Consider the following 21,278-nt stretch of genomic DNA (forward strand, 5'->3'; position numbering starts at 1 on the left):
GTGGCAATAGGGAACTCTTACTGAGACAAATGGAAACTAGATATATTCTAGACTATGAGACCAAGAAACCACAGGGCCACAACTTAGATGAAGAATTATATACATTCCTAGGCACCTAACATTTTATAGCAACTTTTGATGTAATTAGAAGTATGAATTGCTTAAGAGGATTCCAGATTTCAGCATGGCCTGTTAGGTTCTTGTCCCTTCAAATAACATGTGTTTTTATGACTCTGTTCATGATGAACTTGATTATTAGCCTCATGTCAATGTAAATGCAAATACCTTCCGTCGATTATAAGTTTGTTTGCAGCACAGACAGAAAATAGGCTTCTCACTAGTATAAAGGTTAGAAGGTCTTCTAAATCAACATTTATTCCATAAGTGAAGGATTGAACATATTTTAGACCTTTCTTTTCCTTTATTCTTATTTCTTGATTTTAATATTTTTTCACTTCTCTCTTGTCAGGGCGAGCAAATTATCTTTTTGTTGCAGTATTTATTAACACAAGAATAGAACTACCTGCATGCACAATCTTTCCGTCTGTCTCTCTCCATCTTTGGTTGAAATAACCTTTGGGTTGGCAACACCACTTATGATTTACTTTGCAAGTGAGGTTTTATTATATGTAGGCAATTGATATTACGATTGTTGCGAACTTTTAATCATTGCGGTAATTAATGAAACGTGTATTTTTATAGTCCAAAAAAAACCTCTTATGCACTAAGCACTTTATTTTATTTTCACTCAGAGAATAATACTGAGAGGCTGCTAAATGCACGCTGCACCTTACTAATTAGGAGTTGTACTCCGTGGCTGCTGATTGCACATAGCACTTTAACAATATTTTTTTGTATATGGCATATTTTGCACAGTTAGTCCAAATAGACACTTGTACTAGAACAATGAATTGAAATACACATGAGTCTCAAAATGAAAAGTCTAAGTGCACTTTGCACTAAATTTCAAATACTGTATTGTTCATATCAATAGACACCTGATATGCAGTGATTTTTACTTTGTAATATGTCTTTGCCTACTACTCAGAATGTTCGATTTCACAGCATGCTTAGTTTTGTTTTGTTATGTCATTACGTGTAGCTCAGCTCTTGAACCCATTCAAAGATGGCAGACTTGTGTAACAGACTCATAGGAAATGTGCGCGACTCTCTACACCAAAATCATAGAGTTCAAATCTGTATAAATAGTCCTTCCTTTGTGTTTCTCGCCCTTAACGTGAGCAAGCGGTTTGTTACCGCGAAACGTGTTGTTTTTCGTGCTGTTTTCCCTTTCAGTCCTGGACATTTAATGAATTAAATAACATTTTTTGGCTGACTAGAATGGTTTGCTTCCTCAGTGTTTTGCCGCGATTCCTGTATGCAAGACCGCTTCCTGGAGTGCCTTCCGCTTTCCCTGCACTTCTGTACAGGGTCTACCACATATCGATTTGTATGTATGTATGTATATATATATATATATATATATATATATATATATATATATATATATATATATATATATATATATACATACATACAAATCGATATGTATATATATATATATACTTCTGAGGCTTGTGGAATCTGCTTAGATCACATGCTGTGCATAGGCCGACATCTAGTGGAAACTGGAGTATTACAGTTTGTTTTTCGAAACTCGAAAATGGGCGTCGACACAGGGCGTGCCAGTAATACTATCCATAGTGTGACGTCCACTGTACCCATGATCCCTCATGCGTCTAGGACCCTCAGATTGTTTTTTTCCGCCATACTTGTCGGAAGCATTCCGCGGAGTCCCCTGACTTTTGGCTATAATTTTGCAAATTACGTTTCTTCCATTCCCACGTCGAGTCACCCAATTTCGAAGCTCGACGCCGGCCCGGAGAAGAAAACAACCGTCGAGAGCTGCACGGCACACTTTGGGCCTTGGCCCGGGCCTTGGAAGGCCTCTGGCCTCGGCTCTTCAAGTAGGGAGAGGGAGAGTGGGGGGTGGTACATACTCTACACTCGCATATTTATATATATATATATATTCCTACACAAACTATCCCACTGCCACAGGGTGCGTATGGAGGGTACCCCTTTCCAATTTTGCCCCAAGTGCAACCGCAAGTACCCTTGGGTTGACAGACACGCCACCTGTAACCCTTGTTTGCTGAGGGACCACCCCGAGGCAAACTGCAGAGCGTGTAGCCGATTCAAGGCCAAGACTCTAAAGGACCGTTCGACCAAACGTTGGGGCCATCACGCCAGGCAACGAGAGGCCATGGAAGCGGAGGGCACCTTCAGTGATGGCAGTGACGCCGTACTATCGGACGGCGAGGGCAACTTGTTGTCGAAAGACAGCCAAGCGCAAGTCCCTGACCTCAGAAGGTTGTCCGACAGGACAGCTATGGGGAACACACCCGGCAACACAAGCGCTACCCACATCACTTCCACTAAACACTCTAATTCCAACCGAGACTCGATGCGCGTGTCGAGTTCTCGGAAAGAGGCACACAAAGAATGGTCCACCGAATCGGTGTCCTCTGGGCGCTCTCGGTCAAGATCGCCGCATCACACCAGGCAACCATCCACTGTTGCGAAAAGTGCCTCACTCACCAAAGTTATGGAGGTACGATCGTCGGAAGACGAAGCCGACCTCCATCCTCAGGCCGCACTCCAGGAGTCGGTGTCAGCAGACCGCTCGACGCCTGCTCCCGGATCCCAACGTCCTCACTCTAAGGAAAGGGACTCTACCCCCGAAACTCAGCGCCAGACGTCGAAAAGCTCAGAGAAGGTGAAAACGCCAGGGAAGCACTCTTCCACTCATGGGGAGGGGGAAAAACAGAAGAAGAAAACATCTCAGCCTTCTTCTACATCTCTGCTACATAAAGACAGTGCTAAGTCTTCTGATAAACAGCTAGCCAAGACCCCTGCAGAAGCCCATAGGTCCAGTCAGGCCACAGCAGGGAAACCCTCCCAGGAAAGGGTAATCCCCAGCTCCAAAGAGTTATCCAGTGAGGATATAGACAGAGTTGTGGCTAGAATGTCATCCCTAGCAGACTTCTATGCCAAGAACCCAGATCACTTCCTCTCCTATACCCCTGACGGTAAGAAATCTCGAGTTGAGGCACCAACGCAAACTCGGTCTTCTGACCCTTTCTACGTACAACCATACACTCAGTATAGTGAGGATCCACTACAATATGAGGATCCAGAATTGGTAACGTTGGATGACCAAACTGGGGTGGACTACTATGGGGATGACGAGGACCAAGAGGAGGAGGAAGATGACCCAGACGTCTACAGAATAAACTCCCCGGTAGGCAAAGAACCTCAGGTTACCGACTTTCCAATCGATAACCAACCTCTCCTAAATGAGGTTTTGTCTAGCGCGGCAGAACACTTCCGCATTGACACTCAGGGAGCACAGGAGGAGAGGGACTTTGCCGAGGAACTAGTAGGCGAAAAGAAACCCATTGCCCAGGCCATCCCTATTCTCAAGTCTATACAAAGGAGAATTGATCCTTCCCTTCTCAATCCTAACCTCACCAGGGCGGTAAATGCCAGAATCGAAAAATTGTTCAGGGCAGCCCAATCAGACCCGCTTTACATAAATGGGCAACTGAAACCTGACTCCCTGGTAGTGACTAATACCCGGAAGAGGGCGGGAACACCCCTATCTTCGTCTGAGGCTCCCCCCGACAAGGAGAGCAAAAAGATCTACTGGTTGGGAAGGAAGGTAGCCTCCACTTCCGCCTACCAGGCAAGGATTGCTGCACTTATCGACTCTGCACCAGAACCTTTCAAGGGTCAGTTGGCACAGGTTGCGTCAGAGGGGAGAGCCATGTCCGGTTGCATCTTTAAGGCAACCTTTGATGCCGCAGATAGTGCCGGCAGGCTAATAGCAGAGAGCATGGTCATTAAGAGGCATGCTTGGTTAAGACAGTCAGGCTTTAAACCCGAGACACAAGCATCCTTAATCGACATGCCGGTGGAGCCTAATCTACTGTTTGGCAAGGCGGTAGAGGACACATTAAAAAATGCCAAAGATGAGTATGAGACTCTGAAATCCCTGGGACAGTTGACCAACAAACCCCCTAATCAAAGAATGTCAATTTTCGTCACCCACGCGGCCAAAATTCACAGAGGCTCCAACTATTCTACATGTTGGGGTAACAACCAGCAGTCTACCCAGAGTTACAACAGGGGAAACAAGAGGGGATGTGGTAAGGTAAGAGGCAGCCCCAGGAGAGGCGGCACGCCTCCTGCAAAACAGTGACGCCGAGATCAGGGTCCCTTCCCACGCATCTCCAGTAGGGGGACGCATTACCAACTTCACCCAAGCTTGGGAAGGGATCACATCAGACAGATGGGTGCTATCCACAGTATCCGCAGGATACTGCATAGAACAGCTCGAGCGTCCCCGAAACCACCCCCCATGACGAAAAGTACATTCCTTGGACCACCAGAAGATCCTCCTCTTCTAGAAAAGGACGCAATCAAACTCGTCCCGGGCAAACAGGTAAACAAGGGTATTTATTCAACTTACTTCCTTGTGCCAAAAAAAGATCAGACAATGCGCCCAGTTTAGACTTACGACCTGCGAACAAGTATTTCAAGCCCCAAAAGTTTCGCATGACTACTCTCCAAGAGGTAATCCCCCTCCTAAAAAAGGGGGATTACATGGCAACATTGGACATGAAAGATGCCCATTTTCATATTTCTATGTTCCCAGCGCACAGAAGATTCTTGCGCTTCAAGGTGGACGGTCAGCACTACCAGTCCAAGGTGCTGCCCTTCGGTATAGCCTCAGCTCCAAGGGTATTCACCAAGGTTCTGGCGGTGGTGGCGGCACACCTACGCAGGGAGGCAATCCCGGTGTACCCTTACCTGGACGACTGGCTCATCACAGGGGAGACCCCAGTAATTTGCAGTTCAAACATTCAGAGAACGATCAACCTCCTCTTCGAATTTTGTTTCTCCATAAACGAGAAAAAATCAAGCCTGGTGCCAAGCACCTCCAAACAGTTCCTAGGAGCTGTACTAAACACTCAAGAGGGGTTGGCCTTTCCATCGGAGGAAAGAATTCGGAATCTACTACTGCAAATTCCTCTATATCTGCCCAGTCACCAGTTAACAGTGCGCAAGGGGATGCGGCTAGGCATGTTGGCGTCATGTATTTACCTGGTCCCACACGCGCACCTGCGCATGCCTTCCATGCAAGAATGGTTGGCGAAACAGTGGTCTCAGGCAAGTGGTCAGTGGGACGATCTAGTGGTCGTTTCGCCAACACTGGTACAAAGTATTCACTGGTGGACAAGAGAAAACCTGTCAAAGGGGAAACCATTTTATGATCCATAAATACAGGCTGTAGTCACCACAGATGCATCCCTGCAAGGGTGGGGAGCACACCTCCTTCACCACACAGCTCAGGGTCTCTGGTCCCACACAGTGGCCAAAAATCATATCAATCTGCTAGAGCTTCTGGCAGTATTCAGAGCGCTTCGAGCGTTCGAACCCCACCAGTTGAACCCATCAGTGCAGATCTTAACAGACAGCACGACAGCGATGTTCTACCTAAACAAGCAGGGAGGGACTTGTTTGCCAAATCTGTCCAAGCTTGCCCAGAAAATTTGGATATGGGCACTCAGACGGAACATTTACCTATCATCTCAACATGTTCCAGGGGATCTCAATTCACTAGCAGACGCCTTGAGCAGAGATCCTCTCCCAAGAGAACACGAATGGTCTCTACACAAAGAAGTCGGAGAAGACATCTTCTCACAGTGGGGTTTCCCCACTATAGACTTATTCGCCACAAGCGAAAGCAGACAATGCCCAGGATTTGCATCCAGGTTCCCCCAACCAGACTCCCAGGGGAACGCCCTGTGGATGAACTGGTCAGGGATGTTTGCGTACGCTTTTCCACCAACTCCTCTCATCAGGAAAGTGGTGAACAAGATGAACAGAGAGTCAATGACGCTCGTCCTAGTTGCTCCCATGTGGGCAAGACAACCGTGGTTCCCACACCGACGCAGGAGGGCGGTGTGCGAGCCCATCAAACTTCCAGCCTGGTACAAACTACTGTCCCAGCACCAAGGTCAAACAGTGCACCAGCAACCCAACTCAATGAACCTGGCAGCATGGCTCCTGAGGTCATAGAGTTTGGACATCTCAATTTGCCTCAGAGGTGTATGGACATCCTAAAGGAATCTAGGAAACAAACACAAGGCACTGTTACTTTGACAAGTGGAAGAGGTTTGTTATCTGGTGCCAGAGTAGATCAATCAACCCGGTTGATTGCACTCCTTCTACTATTGTTACATACATGCTCCACCTGCTAGAGGCAGGATTGGTTTTTAACTCACTGAAAGTACACCTGGCAGCTCTGTCGGCTAACACCACTTCCCATAGCAAGGTTTCGTGGTGGAAAGTACCAGTAGTTAAAGCCTTCATGGAAGGAGTAAAGAGACTTCACCCTCCTATTTCAAACCCACCACAGGGGGGGACCTTAATGTGGTGCTAGCCAAGCTCATGGGCCCCCCTTTCGAACCCATGCATAAAAGCAGTCTCAAACACCTGACTTATAAAACGACCTTCTTAGTAGCTATTACTTCTATAATAAGGGTCAGTGAAATTCAGGCTCTGTCGGTGCAGGATCCCTTCTTTACTGTCCATAAAGACAAACTGGTTTTACGCACACACCCTAGGTTCTCACCTAAATTTATATCTAAATTCCATGTAAACCAGTCCATCGAGCTTCCGGCTTTCTTCCAGGACCCGCAAAGCTCGGCTGAGGTGAAACTACACACCCTAGATGTGCGTAGGGCGGTCCTCTACTATGTAAATAAAACCAGACCGCTAAGAAAAACAGATCAACTGTTTGTCTCCGTAGCTACAGGCAGAGAGGGGGATCGCGTCTCTAAAGGTGCCATCTCGAAGTGGATTATTAACTGTATCCAGCTGTGTTACTCACTCTCTGAAAGAACTCTGCCTTTCACGCCAAGAGCCCACTCTACTAGAGGCATTGGGGCCTCTCTGGCTTTCATTGCAAATGTACCCCTTGACACCATTTGCAAAGCGGCTACTTGGAGCTCTATTCACACCTTTACTCAGCATTACTGCATTGACACCAATTCCAAGGCAGATACACAAGTGGGACAAGCGGTTCTAAGACACTTATTTGCTCATGACCCTTCTCACATCCCACCTCCTTCTTCAGGTACTGCTCGCTAATCTATGCACAGCATGTGATCTAAGCAGAGTCCACAAGCCTCAGAAGGGATACATTACTCACCGTAATCGTATTTCTGATGCTTGTATCTGCTTAGATTCACATGCGACCCACCCTTCCTCCCCTCTGAGAGAAGGCGCATGATTGCTTGTAGTCTTACCTTTCTGTCTATCTGCTTGGATTATCTGTACTCACGCTACTCCTCATGCTACCTCATGTCAGAAAAAATACAATCTGAGGATCCTAGACGCGTGAGGGATCTTGGGTACAGTGGACGTCACACTAGGGATAGTATTACTGGCACGCCCTGTGTCGACGCCCATTTTAGATTTTCGAAAAACAAACTGTAATACTCCGCAGCTTCCACTAGATGTCGGCCTATGCACAGCATGTGAATCTAAGCAGATACAAGCATCAGAAATACGATTACGGTGAGTAATGTATCCCATATATGTACATTCAGTAAAACAACTTTGTTAAAGGGATGTTATACTTCACAGTGAAACAAAAAAACACTGCACATTCCCCCATTATGGTAAGCTAAGCAACCATAACTGCCCGTACCACTGTGCACTGCTAACACTTAACACCTAGGACAAGAAAGATGACATCACAAATGTCATTGATGACATCACTGATGACATCACGTGTGCATTTAATTTTCAGACAAGGGGTTGAGAATGTATGTTTGGTAAAAAAGTATCAGGGATTATCGGGACATGTGTAATAAACTTCATTCTCCAGCATGGGGTCTGGCATCGATTCACATGCTCATGAATATTCCCCGTCGTCAGGCTGGGAATCCTCGGTAAAGAAAAAACCAGTATCAGTTTCGTTTCTGATCTGTCTTTCGTAGTAGTAACCAATCACTGGTCTCTGCGTCATACTGACCACAGCCAATGACTGCCCTCTACCTAAGCACCGCCTCTGGCAGCCATCTTCAGATTTTTACCGCACGTTCATGTGTTGGGATCCTCGTGCTATTGCTCTCGAGCGTTAGTGCTATTTTTTCATGTTTTTTTCTCAAAAACTTTGTTTTTTCGGTCAAAAGAGCCCAAGCTCCACCGACTCTCCATCCGATCAATGGGGACCCGTGTCGGATTCGTCTGCGCCCCTCAAGGGTGAAGATTTCGTCGAGCTACGCTTTGGAGGACTCCAGAAGCTTCTCAGGCCCGGACATGGCCCAGGAGAAGGTAAGCTCGACGCCCGGAAAGCTGTTCAGGGTCTGTCCTGGATGCCAGCTGCAGAACGTCTTTAAGGAGGACGAACATTCCTTTTGTCTCTACTGCTTACATGAGGACAAGACGCACGTGGAGAAGGACTGTGCGTTTTGCGGCAATATGTCGGAGCGGACCATGAAGGACCGCCATCAACGTCTCGCCAACTGGCTGGAAGGGAAGAGCCCGTCAGGCGAGAAGAAGAGGAAGAAATCCGAGCGGTCTTCTAAGACCTTTGAGGACGCCCCGGCGACGGGGGTCCAACACAAGGCCAAGCACCGCGAGTCCGCTGGCACCGGGAGCGCCGAACGGTCGGGCTCTACGGGCGCCAGGCAGGGCGCACCCTCCCCGGCACCTTCAACCACGAGCCAACGCTCTGGGTCGGGTAAGAGGAAGGGCGAGCACCTGGCAAAGCTCCTGGAGAGGCCCCGGTCGAGCTCGAAGGCCCCATCGGAGGGGGAGCGAGGCAGTGTCCCCCCCTCAAGGATAAGGCGGTGAGCGCACCTAAGGTGGTGAAGGCCTTAATCCATCCGGCAAGCCCTCTATCGATACTGTCGCGGCGACCCTGGCTCAGCCTGTGGAGGCTACACCGGTGGTGGCGACCTCGGGGCTCAGAGTCTCCCTGCCACCTCGGAGGGAGTCCTCTTTTGTGCCCATCGATAGGACCCCCGTGAAATCCCCGGCGGGGAAGAAAAAGGGGGGGCAGGGCGTCGTCGTAGATTCGGCTTCAACCTCGGAGGAAGAGCTGATCGAGGTCTTAAGCCACGGCCTTGGCGTGGAAGAAGACCGGCCCGTCGGGATGGATCCCGACGCAGGTGACGACGACATCGTCGAGGGTGCCGACGGGGCCCCTGATCGCCTGTCGGATTCCCCTCTGCCAGCGCCGCAGGACAACTCGGCGGCCATTTTGTTGGCTATACAGTCCTTATGCTCAGAGATAAGGACGAGACTACCGTTGCCGACGGAGGAACCTCTCACGTCGGGGGATCCTGAACCGGGACCTTCTGGCGTTCCCCCGCCCAAGAAAAGAAGGATTCACCCTCCACCTCCTTTTCAGCCGTCGTGCACTGTCCAGCCCTCCTCCCCGCCCACCGAAGGGATGATACGGGGACTGACACGGCAGCGACGGGTACGGACGACGAGGTATACGATGAGGATCTAGCGTCGTCACCTCCCACCATGGCTTCTCCGCCCGACGTTCCACTCCATGATCGCCAGGGCATCCGAGCTTTTCCAACTCTGCCCTGAGGAGAAGAAAAAGGAAGGATTCCTTTATCAACGGCGCGAGGCCAAGAGGAAGACGGTCCTCGCGGTGCCTCTACTGGACGACATTTGGGATGAGGGCCTCGCCCTCCTCAAGAACCCTTCCACTACGCCAGCTAGAAGAGACCGGTACGAGAAGAAGTACCGGGTCCCGGACGCGGCCCCCCTGTGCCTCCGGGTGCAGCCTACCCCGGACTCCGTCGTTTCCGCGGCGGCCAGGAAGAAAGCGGGGGGGGGTGCGGCCTCCACATCGACTTCCCCACCGGACGGCGAGGGAAAGAAATTGGACACTATGGGACGCAGGGTCATCTCGTCTGCAGCGACGACGATTAAGGCGGCCAACGCCTTGGCTATCGTGGCCCGCTACGACAGGGAGCTATGGTACAAACTGGCTCCCCTGCTGGACTTCCTACCGGATGACAAGAGGGCGGATGCCCTGGAGATCCTACAGGAAGGTGAGGTGGCGTCGGACCACGCCATCACTATTGCGACGGACATCGCCGACACTGGATTTCGCCAGTTGGGCAACGGCGTGTGCCTTAGGCGGCGTGGATGGCTCAAGGCTATGGACTTCCGTCAAGACGTGCAGACCAGAGTCCTGGACATGCCGTTCGATGGGAACAACCTGTTTGGGAAAACAGTGGACGACTCCCTTCAGGCCATTAAAGCGGACACTGAGACGGCCCGGGCCCTTGGGGTTCTGCAGCAACGACGGACGCCCTTTCGGAGCAGCGGAGGCAAGGGCGCCTCCAAAGGTTCCGGCGGCGGTTTCTCCACCTACCGTCAAGCGGCCCGCTCGTCGTCTCAGGAGGCCTACAGAGGACGAGGCAAGTCTGGCGGACCCCGCCGTCGTCGCCAAGGAGGTCAAGGCGGCAAAGCCTCGTCGAAACAGGATTGAACCGACCGTGGGGTCGGGCCCCCACCGATGCACCCCGGTGGGAGGCCGGCTGACGAGCTTCGTCAGCGTGTGGGAGTCCATCTCCACCGACCGTTGGGTGCTGGACGCCTTAGCCCGGGGCCACGCGCTCGAGTTTCAAAGAAGGTGCCCGCGCGTCCCCCCCTGGCCAGGAAAGAGCTTCACGTCCCTCAGCTTCTCCTGGAGGTAAAGGCGATGCTCAGGAAGGGCGCCATCGAACTCGTCCCAAAGAGGCTTCAGGGCTCCGGAGTTTACTCGAGATACTTCCTCATGAAGAAGAAGACGGGAGGATGGCGCCCCATCCTAGACCTGCGACGTCTGAACAAATTCATCAAGGCGCAGAAGTTCCGGATGGTCACCCTCCAGCACGTCCTGGGTCAGCTGGAGGAAGGAGACTTCCTGTTGTCGTTGGATTTGGAGGATGCCTACTTCCATATTCCCATCCTAAAGGGGCACCGAAAATTCCTCAGGTTTGTGGTCCAAGGGCGTCACTACCAGTTCAAAGCCCTCCCCTTCGGACTACGGTCGGCAGGGTATTCACCAAGTGCCTTGCACCGGTGGCGGCGCAGCTGCGCCGCGAGGGGATCCACGTCTACCCCTACCTGGACGACTGGCTCATCCGAGCCAAGACGAGGGAGCTCGCCGTGGAGCACACGGCAAGGACCGTCCAACTTCTCACGGACCTGGGATTCTCCGTGAACTACGCCAAGTCCCACCTGGTACCCGCGCAAAACGCACTGTTTCTGGGAGCGAAGCTCGACACAGTGTCCCTTCTGGCCTCCCCGTCGGAGGAAAGGACCAGGTCCATCCTGGGCAAGGTACAGCGGATGTTGGCTTCCGACGCGGCCAAGGTGAGGTCCATCAAGTCCCTCCTCGGAATGATGTCTTCTTGCATCTACCTCATTCCCATGTGCAGGCTCCGGATGCGCCCGTTGCAGGAGTTCCTGGACGCGCGCTGGATCCAAACGATGGGCGGCTTCGAGGAGAGGATCACACTCGACGAGAGTTTCCGCCGAGCGGTCCGGTGGTGGGGCACCCGCGCGCATCTGACGGCGGGCATGGACTTCCGGACCCCAGACCACCAGGAGACAGTGACCACGGATGCCTCCCTGGAAGGGATTGCAATGGCACATAAAACTTGTAAAACATTAGGTAAAATATATATTTTTTTTTACAAACTAAAACATAACGTCAATTCGGAATATAGGCGGCAAAAATACACTTACATGATATGGAGCGCCTCCATTGCATTCGCTCTAGTCAGACACTAGTGTATGTGGAAGACTGCCTGTTCGGGAACTAATTTCTCATGGTCGGTGCAAAAGTTTTTGAAGCATCACCTTATCAAACAATATGTTTTTCAAACTGTTACTCCCTACATTCTTTCTACTCTTTCCCTGTACCTCAAGGTTAAAAAACAAGGGACCGTTATGGGTGTCGACAAATATGCGGCCGCACTGAGCTTGTGTTGAAAAGAGGAAATGCAGTGGCCTTCACTCCAAATGCAAATACATTCTCATTTTGCAACAACATATCAGCGTCTATTTATGAGAACCACTACTGGCGTACACGTGCAGAAGGGCTGTGTGTACGAAATGGAGCAGGTGGCTGCCTCAGAGACCCGCCAGTCTGACCGCACTGAGTCCCACTGTACTGTATGACAGTGCTAACAAGAATACTTCAATGTTTGACTTTCTACTACCACGTCTCATTAACGCTCACCTTTCGAAACAGTGATAAGTGCATTGGTGCCTTCTTCGTTTAGGTATGTTAGCGCCGTTGTTCGCGTAAAGAACGAAGTAAACATGGCAGACGTATCGAAAGATTACGATGCACTTCACGCTGTGCCACAACCAATCGGTGAAAGCGCAACATGGTCACGGGCAGAACGCCATGGAATAGCCAATTGCAATCTTCTCCACGGAGCGAACAGGGAAGTGTGACCGCGGAGCAGACACAGATATCACTCATTTTTAGAAACATACTTTTTGATCATTTTTAAGGGAACTACTGGATGGATTGTCACAAAATTTGCAAAAGTACACTTTCATGCCCAAGCCCCTGCCCCTGCCTCAAATTTGGTGCAAATCCGTCCAGCGGTTTGGCGTGTAGCCGTGCGCAAAGTTTTCCCCCATTCAGTCTATGGGGAAAAAAAAACATTTTGGGACCCCCCCTATAACTATGCCCCCCTGGACCAAACATCACCAAACTTTGAGAAAAATTCAGAGTGGGCCATACACTATTTTTTGCAAAGTTTGGTGAGAATTCGTCCAGGGGGAGCGGAGTTATAAGCCGCCCAAAAAGTGCTCTTCCTATGGAAACAGCAACTTAACCATAACAACTACATAGCCACTACCGTGGCTGTGTAATATAATTTGTATACAACCGGGCATATATCTATTACAAGTTGGGACCCCATGAAGGAATATCACTTTTTGATGCAATAAAATGTTGGTGCTGTGGCCGAATCGCAAGTCATTCCAAGAAAAATATATTGCCAACTCTGAATTTGTATGGAAAGTAGTGTGAGGTTCATCGCCTGGCCAAACATATTTGGGGTGCTCAAAACCTACATTTTCCTGTTCATTTGCCTTAGGCAAAAGGTTGCTCACAACTACATCCCAATCCACTAGACGTATTATCACCTAAGTTTCATGTAGAAATGGCAAGTGTTTCCGAAAGTGTACTTTCGCAGACTTGGTGCAAATTCTTCTTTTTTTATAAATTTGTCCAAAAGTGTTCAACATCCTGTTAGTGATATCTGGGTTCAGACGACAGTCAGTGATGAGCCAGGCAATTTTCTTGGAGCCGATTTACTACAGGTCACTGGCCCACAGATATTGTAGTGTATTGAATTATATTTGGTTATTTATATGTGCTCTTTCCCCACTTGTGTGGCCACAATGCGCTTTTCTGGTAAGAATGCCCTCGGTAACCGTAGTCAATGTGGTGAAAGATTCTAAGCGGTTACATTTAGGAGATACGTGTGTGCATTTTGCCATCTAGGAATTAGGTGGCTGGCTAGGCTCAACTAAGCAGCCCAAAGAGAGGCCAGGCACGTGGGAGGGTGCTGTTGGTGGAATTGCAGTAGATGGCTATTGTACAGAGAGTCAATGTGTGGCCAGCTATACAGAGTTCCTTTTGGATGGTAGTCGCTGTATGCTAGTACCAGAGGTGTTGAGGTACGTTAGGAGTTTTAGTCTGGATCGCTATGTGTGTTGCTAGACCGGATGTGCTTAGCCATAGCAGTATTCTACGGTGCATGGTTGCATGGCCGTGCCTGCGGCCTGTGTCCACACTAGTGGTGTGTATACGTACCGTAGGCTTGGAAGTTGTTTGGCTGGAGGTTTAACGATGTACTAGGCCAAGAAAGAGATTATACCTTAATTTGTGATTCCTGTATAGTTGGAGAGAGGCCCAGTTTCCATGTTACAATAGGTTTCATAATATAATAGGCTGAGGTGGGTGCTATACCTAGATTTGAGAGTCTTGTATAGTGGGAGAGAGGCCTAAGTTTCACAACCCAGTTTGAATAAAAGATTACAAGGGACAACAGACCTAGATTTGAGAATCATGTATAGTGGGAGAGAGGCCTAAGTTCCACAATGCAGTTTGAGTACAAGATTACCAGAGATAACACACCTAGATTTGGGAATCCTGTATAGTGGAAGAGAGGACCAAGTTTCACAATGCAGTTTGAGCATAAGATTCCCAGAGATAACACAGCTAGATGTGAGAATCCCATATAGTGGGAGAGAGGCCTAAGTTTCACAATGCAGTTTGAGCACAAGATTACCAGAGATAACACACCTAGATTTGAGAATCGCCTATAGTGGGAGAGAGAGAGGCCTAAGTTTCAGAATGCAGTTTGAATCCACAATTACAGGGGACAACAAGCCTAGATTTGAGCATCCTACATAGTGGGAGAGAGGCTTAAGTTTCTCAATGCAGTCTGAGTACACAATTACCAGAGATAACACACTTAGATTTGAGAATCCTGAATAGAGGGACAGAGGCCTAAGTTTCACAATGCAATTTGAATACAAGATTACAGGGGACAACGGACCTAGATTTGAGAATCCTGCATAGTGGCAGAGAGGCCTAAGTTTCACAATGCAGTCTGAGTACATAATTACCAAAGATACCACACCTAGATTTGAGAATCCGTAATAGTGGGAGGGAGGCCTAAGTTTCACAATGCAGTTTGAATACAAGATTACAGGGGACAAAACACCAAGATTTGAGAGTACTGTAGTGGGGGAGGCCTAAGTGTTACAAAGTAGTTTACATATGGGAGAGAACACAGCTAGAGAGTGCAGTAGTCCTGTCTTGGTGTGGTGGGAGCTAATATTCACTTGTTGAGCTACCTGTGGCAGTGTGTAACATTTACAATCCTGTCTGGTTATTCAGCTGCTTGACATGCTGGCCTGAAGGATTTTGAGCGTAAGTGCAGTGGCAAGGTTTCCAGAGTACAGTGATTGCTGTACTCCCCACCCATGCCCCACCTACCTGGGTAGTCGCTGCTGGTTGACGGCTGGCCACTGGCTTCTCCTGCTGACACCCACAGGCACATTCTGGAGCCGCCATGTAGGAGCCGCCCTTTGCCTCGGGGCCCTTTGCCAAAGGGGCTGCTGGGCAGAGGGCTGCCAGGTCAGGTCCAGAATAAGGAGAGTAGACCAATCAGGGTCAGGGGGAGGAAGCAGGAGGCGGGACTGGATAGGGAAGCTGGAACAGGGCATCGTGGACCGCGAGTGTCGCTCTGGGTGAAATTTAGGTGCCATGATGCTTCAATGGGGCAGTGACACCACAAAAACTAAACACTTACCCGAGAGGCCACAGACTAAATGACTCAGGAAGCACAAATGCTGCGGGTTAAGCCCTGCAACACAACACAGCCAAAATAGCCAATCGGGTCCAGGGGGAGGGAGCGGGAGGCGGGACTGGACAGGGAAGCTGGAACGGGACACTGCAGATCGCAAGTGTCGCTCTGGGTGAAATTTAGGTGCCATGATGCATTAATGGGGCTGGGGCAGCGCAAAAACTAATCCCTTACCTGAGAGGCCACAGGCTAAATGACTCAGGAAGCACGAATGCTGCGGGTTAAGCCCTGCAACACAACACGGCCAAAATAGCCAATCAGGGCCAGGGGGAGGGAGGCGTTTCTGGACAGGGAAGCTGGAACGGGGCATCGCGGACCACGAGTGTCACTCTGGGGAAATTTTATGCACCATGATGCATTAATGGGGTAGGGGAAGCACAAAACTAATCCCTTACCTGAGAGGCCACAGGCTAAATGACTCAGGAAGCACGAATGCTGCGGGTTAAGCTGTGCAGCACAACAAGGCCAAAATAGCCAATGGGGGCCAGGGGGGAGGGAGCTGGATGTGGGACTGGACAAGGAAGCTGGATGGGGCATTGTGAACCGCGAGGGTCACTCTGGGTCAAATGTACACGCCATGATGCATTAATGGGGCTGGGGCAGCACAAAACTAACTGCTTACCTGAGAGGCCACAGACTAAATGGCTCAGGAAGCTTGAATGCTGCGGGTTAAGCCCTGCAACACAACAAGGCCAAAATAGCCAATCAGGGGGAGGGAGCGGGAGGTGGAAATAGACTTGGAAGCTGGAACAGGGCATTGCCGTCTGCGAGGGTCACTCTGGGTGAAATGTACACGCCATGATGCATTAATGGGGCAGGGGCAGCACAAAACTAAACGCTTACCTGAGAGGCCACAGACTGAATGGCTCAGGAAGCATGAATGCTGCGGGTTAAGCCCTGCAACACAACACGGCCAAAATAACCAATCGGGTCCAGGGGGAGGGAGCGGGAGGCGGGACTGGACAGGGAAGCTGGAAAGGGGCATTGCGGATTGCTAGGGTTGCTCTTGGTGAAAACTACGCGCCATGATGCATTGATGGGGCAGGGGCAGCACAAAAACTAAACGCTTACCTGAGAGGCCACAGACTAAAAGGGGCAGGGGCAGCACAAAAACTAAACGCTTACCTGAGAGGCCACAGACTAAATGGCTCAGGATATCAGTAATAGGCAACCAAATTAGCTATATCTGCAGATGTATAAAGGACCACATTGTGACCTGGGTACATTCAAGGGGCCCGTGGATACCCTCAATGCATGCTCAGCTACCATACGCCCGTTTGTGAAACAAGCATATGGTAGCTGCCTGCCCTGCTCCCCTCCCCTTAGAATGAGCAGATCAGTGGGGGCAGGGAGAACCAATTTGCCCTAAAAAGTTTTTAAAAATCTGTTTTGGCTATCTTGTTCATGGGACATATACTGCGCCAAGCCCCCTTGGCCACCAGCCATGTCATAATTGCAGCCTCCTTTGTGTCACTCTTACCTTTGGGAGGACGTGGGATGGCTCAGATTGGTACAATATGATTCAAGGCATTTTAAGAAAATATCTGTTTTGGCAGCAGGGTCTAGGGGCCACCAGCCAGCTCTAGGTGCCTCTGCCTAGTCCTGCTTCAGGCCTGGCCAATGCCCACTACAGATGGCAACATGGGACCATGGCAAGGCCAATGGGCATGAATGCACCTGACAAAGGGTTGACGGGCCATGGCCCCTGCTCACTACGGATGACTTGTGATGCCTCTAGGTTGGCCAAAGGTTCTGACCGGGGCAAAGTGACAATTGGCCATGCCTGTAGGCTGTGGCTAGTGGCCAGTATGTGTATCGTCGAGGCACCCGGTGTATGCCAGAAGGCCTTACCCTGTGGAAAGTGACCACTGTCCATGGATGTAGGCCTTGTCCACTGCCCACAATGGGTGACTTGGGGCCAAGGACATCTATGCCTAGCAAAGTGTTTATTGACCATGGCTTTGTGTCTTGGCTAGTGCTTACTACGGATGGTTTCGGTCTTTAGTAAAAGGTATTTATTTTTATTTTATTTTATTTATCGAGCGCTATACGCCAAAGCGCTTTAACAAAAAATATGAAACAATGCTACGAATCACAGTGAAATCAATAACAGGAGGAAATCAGTGGAACAACAAATGGTCCTTAAGACGAAACCAAAAGTGAGGATAGGAAGACAGAAAACGAAGAGGGAGGGGAAGTGCGTTCCAGTGCTTAGGGGCAAGAAGAGAGAAAGAGTGGAAGCGAGATTGAGCACAGGGGAATGACGAAGTGATAGAAGGGAGAGTGGGAGCAAAGAGGATGGAGGATAGAAAGAGATGAGTGCAGAAAGATCGGGGGAAGCCAAACAATAGAGCAGCAGTCTGCAAGCTTTGGTTCTCCAGGTGTTGTGGACTGAAACTCCCATGATCCCTCGCCAATGACGCTGCTGGCTAGGGCTGATGGGAATTGGAGTTCAAAACATCTGCTGGAGAGCCAAAGGCTGCATACCCCTGCCATAGAGGTATTTGAACACAAGGCAGAGGAAATTAAAGAGCAGGCGTGATTCAAAAGAGAGCCACCGGAGCGACATTAGCATGTAAGAAATAGAATTGCAGGAAGAAAGAGAAAAAATAGGACACAGATTAGTTGTAGATGGAACGGAGTGGAGCAAGGTGGGTGGCTGGTTGACCGAGAAGGAGACTAGAACAATAGAACAGATGAGAAAAAAAGAATAAGAGACGAGACGACGCGTGAAAAGAGTGGACGGGATGTGCTTTCTGCATGTTGAAAATGTGGAAATGACAGGACTGGGCAGTAGTGGAAATGTGGGAAACAAATATAGTGATAGTCAAAGAGTACACCAAGATTCTGGACAGACGGGGAAATTGCAAGGGAGGAGGCGGGAAGGAAATAGAAGAAGGGGGCAAACGCGGAGGAATAGTCATAGTATGGAAAAAGAGGGCCTCATTCCTGGAAAGGTTGAGATGAAGATAATGGTCAGCCATCCAAGACTAAATGGACAATAATGATGTGTTATTTATATAGTGCTTATGTCTAAGCGCTTTACATAGAACATGTATACATACAATATCACCCAAACGGGGGTGGTACTCATTTATCGACTTTGGAAGGATGAAAGTCTGAGTTGGCCTTGCCAGGATTCAAACCTGCAACCTGTATATCACACACAGGTCACAGCAACGAGCGCTCAACCCACGCGCTCAACCCACTGAGCTATCTTCCTGGCTTACTAGACAGGAAGTAAGAGCAGAGTGAATAGATGGGAAAAACGGAGAAAAAGAAAGGAAGATCTGTGAAGCATCCCTGTCAAAATTGTTACACAGACTGGGATAATAGAAACAGGAGGAATAGTATAGGGGAAAAATAAGACGACCCCAGAACCAAACCTTGTGGATCACCATATCGAAGATGAAATAATTGAGAAGATTAGCCAGCCCAGGAAATGGAGTAGGGGCTGTTAGAAACCAGTTAAGTGCAGACCCACTTTAACCAAGACAGGAGAGAGAGAGTGCAGAATAAGATAGTGGTCGACAGTGTCAAAGGCTGCTTACAACTCGAGAAGAATGAGGAGGGAAGATTTCTTGGTGTAACGGACAGAGAAAAGTGAATCACAGACAGAGAGAAGAGTGGTCTCCTTATAGTGGAATAGGCGAAACACAGCTGGAGAGGGAGAGCAGAACAGGGGAGTGGTTAAAATTAGCAGATACTTGAGAAACACAATACACTCTAAGAGTTAGAGAGAAAAGGATGACGTAAGATAGGCCAGTTATTCGAAGGAAGGGAGAGGCCAAGAGAGGGTTTCTTAAGAATAGAAAGGATGGTGGCATGTTTGAACAGAGTAGAAAAAGTAGAAGATTGCAATATAGAATTAAAGCGTATGGTAAGATATGGGAGGAGAATAGAGTAGACATTAGGAATCAAGGAAGGGGTCAGATGATGCAGTGAGCTTTGGAAGGAAAGAAGATTTAATTATCAGAAAGAGGGACAAAAGAAGACATAACAGATGACGAAGAGGCAGCGGGATAGAAGGGCAGAGATTAAGAGAAGCGGAGAGAATTCACTTTATTGGAGCAATAGGAGGCAATGTCAGAAGCATCAAGAGAAGAGGATACAGCAGGATCAAATGGTGGAGCAGAGGATAGATAAGTTTCAAGATCTGGAAGAGACGTCAAAGAACGAGGAGACGGAATTGAGGAGCTCAGTGTAATATTGCTGTTTGGACGAAAGTAGTGGGGAATCAAAAGTGGTATGAAAGGAGGTTAGTGCACTAAAGTCCAGAGGAAACTTGGATTTCCTTCATTGAAGTTCAGCACAATGCAAGGTATGTCCAATGGAGTGAAGAGACAAGGTCATCCATGGCTATGATATATGATAAGTCATTTATAATGCCCTGTACACAAGTGTTTCTAGGCGTGACAAGACAAGGGAGCGAAGACAGACAGAGGACAAGACAAACGGTTTTACTAGGCCTTGTGTCATTCAGATCGTGCAAGTGTGAGCACGAGAGGTGCAAGGGGAAAGGGAGGGAGGAGTGCAAGGGAGAGGGGGAGGGGAAAACAGGGCAGCAATGCTCCGAGTAAGTGCAGCTAGGGCATTGGAGCTCTGGGTAGTGAAAGAGAACAAGGGAATGTAGGGTTACAGTTACAGCCTCTAAGTACATGGTAGGCCCGGAGGTCAAGGGTGACTGATCAAGAAAGAGGCTGGCACCCAGTGAGACTCTGAGGGTAGCCAAGCAACCAGTTGGTACAATGGACAGGTAGGTCAACAGGGGAGTGAGAGAGAAAGCAGAGAAGAGGAATGTTTTGAGCTGCTTCCTGAACTTCAGGTCGTCCGGCTCAAGTTTGAGAGGGACAGGGAGGCCATTCCAGAGAGGGAGGCACCTGCAGAGGAGAGATATCTACCCGCAGTCTCTGCCTGGAGAATCGTCTAGCCCTTAGAGAGTTGGAGGTAGCTGAGCGAAGGGCTCAAGAAGGAAGGTATTTTGGAAGACAGCGTTGGATGTAGTGTGGGCACCTGGCCCCAGAAAGCCTTGTGGACCATGCAAAAGGGTCTTGAACTTGATCCTTGCAGCCACCGGGAGCCAGTGGAGAGATGCCTGGTGGCAGCTCCGTGCTGAACTGACGGGTGCCCTGAGCGTCCTCCATTTTGGGATGCACAGGCCCGGTCATTGGAATCGGTAGATTCCTGATGGAGACAAAATAGCCCCCCATGGCCTCTTGCCTTCCATCGCCTGTTACCTTGATCTTCCCGAAGTCCCGGGAAGCCCTGACTCTGTCCCTTCCCCCTGACTGGTTGTTGGGTGGAAGTTCCATATATGGTAGTGTGGGGGAAGTGCTGACCAGACTGGCTGGAGCCTTCTCAATGACCGTATGTTGTGGGTACACCTGTGGGTGGGGCCTGGGAGAATGGAGGGTGTGACGAATATGCATTCTATGTTGTGGGTGTCTAGTATCTGGTGTTTGACACAATGACTGAGATAGCCCTGCCCGAAACCGGTATGAATGCAGTGTGGAGTGTTGAATGGCTGGGTACTTGTCCCAATACACATAACTTGTTGTGAGTGTCTGGAGAGAAGTGAATGGCCTGAATGCACTGTGTGCCTGATTGCCTGCCTGCCTGCATGAATGCCCTTCGCCGTGATTGGATGCTTGAGTATGACCCAGCGGAATGAATGGGAGATCAACAGTATATCTGGAGACCTCTCACTGCTAGGAATCGTGTTCAGAAGCTGAAGTCCATTCTGACGAGTAACTGGAGTAACTGAAGCTTGACCTTGAAGCCCTG

The 21,278-nt window shown here is 49.4% G+C and overlaps 1 protein-coding gene across 1 annotated transcript in view; it reads left to right on the forward strand.

The window, feature by feature from the left end:
* NT5C (5', 3'-nucleotidase, cytosolic) overlaps positions 1-21,278 on the forward strand; it is a 696,063-nt gene that overhangs the window by 636,485 nt on the left and 38,300 nt on the right. The window lies entirely within an intron of this gene.

Source organism: Ambystoma mexicanum, chromosome 3q (genome assembly GCF_040938575.1).
Source record: "Ambystoma mexicanum isolate Mex_15411 chromosome 3q, UKY_AmexF1_1, whole genome shotgun sequence".
Lineage (NCBI taxonomy): Eukaryota > Metazoa > Chordata > Amphibia > Caudata > Ambystomatidae > Ambystoma > Ambystoma mexicanum.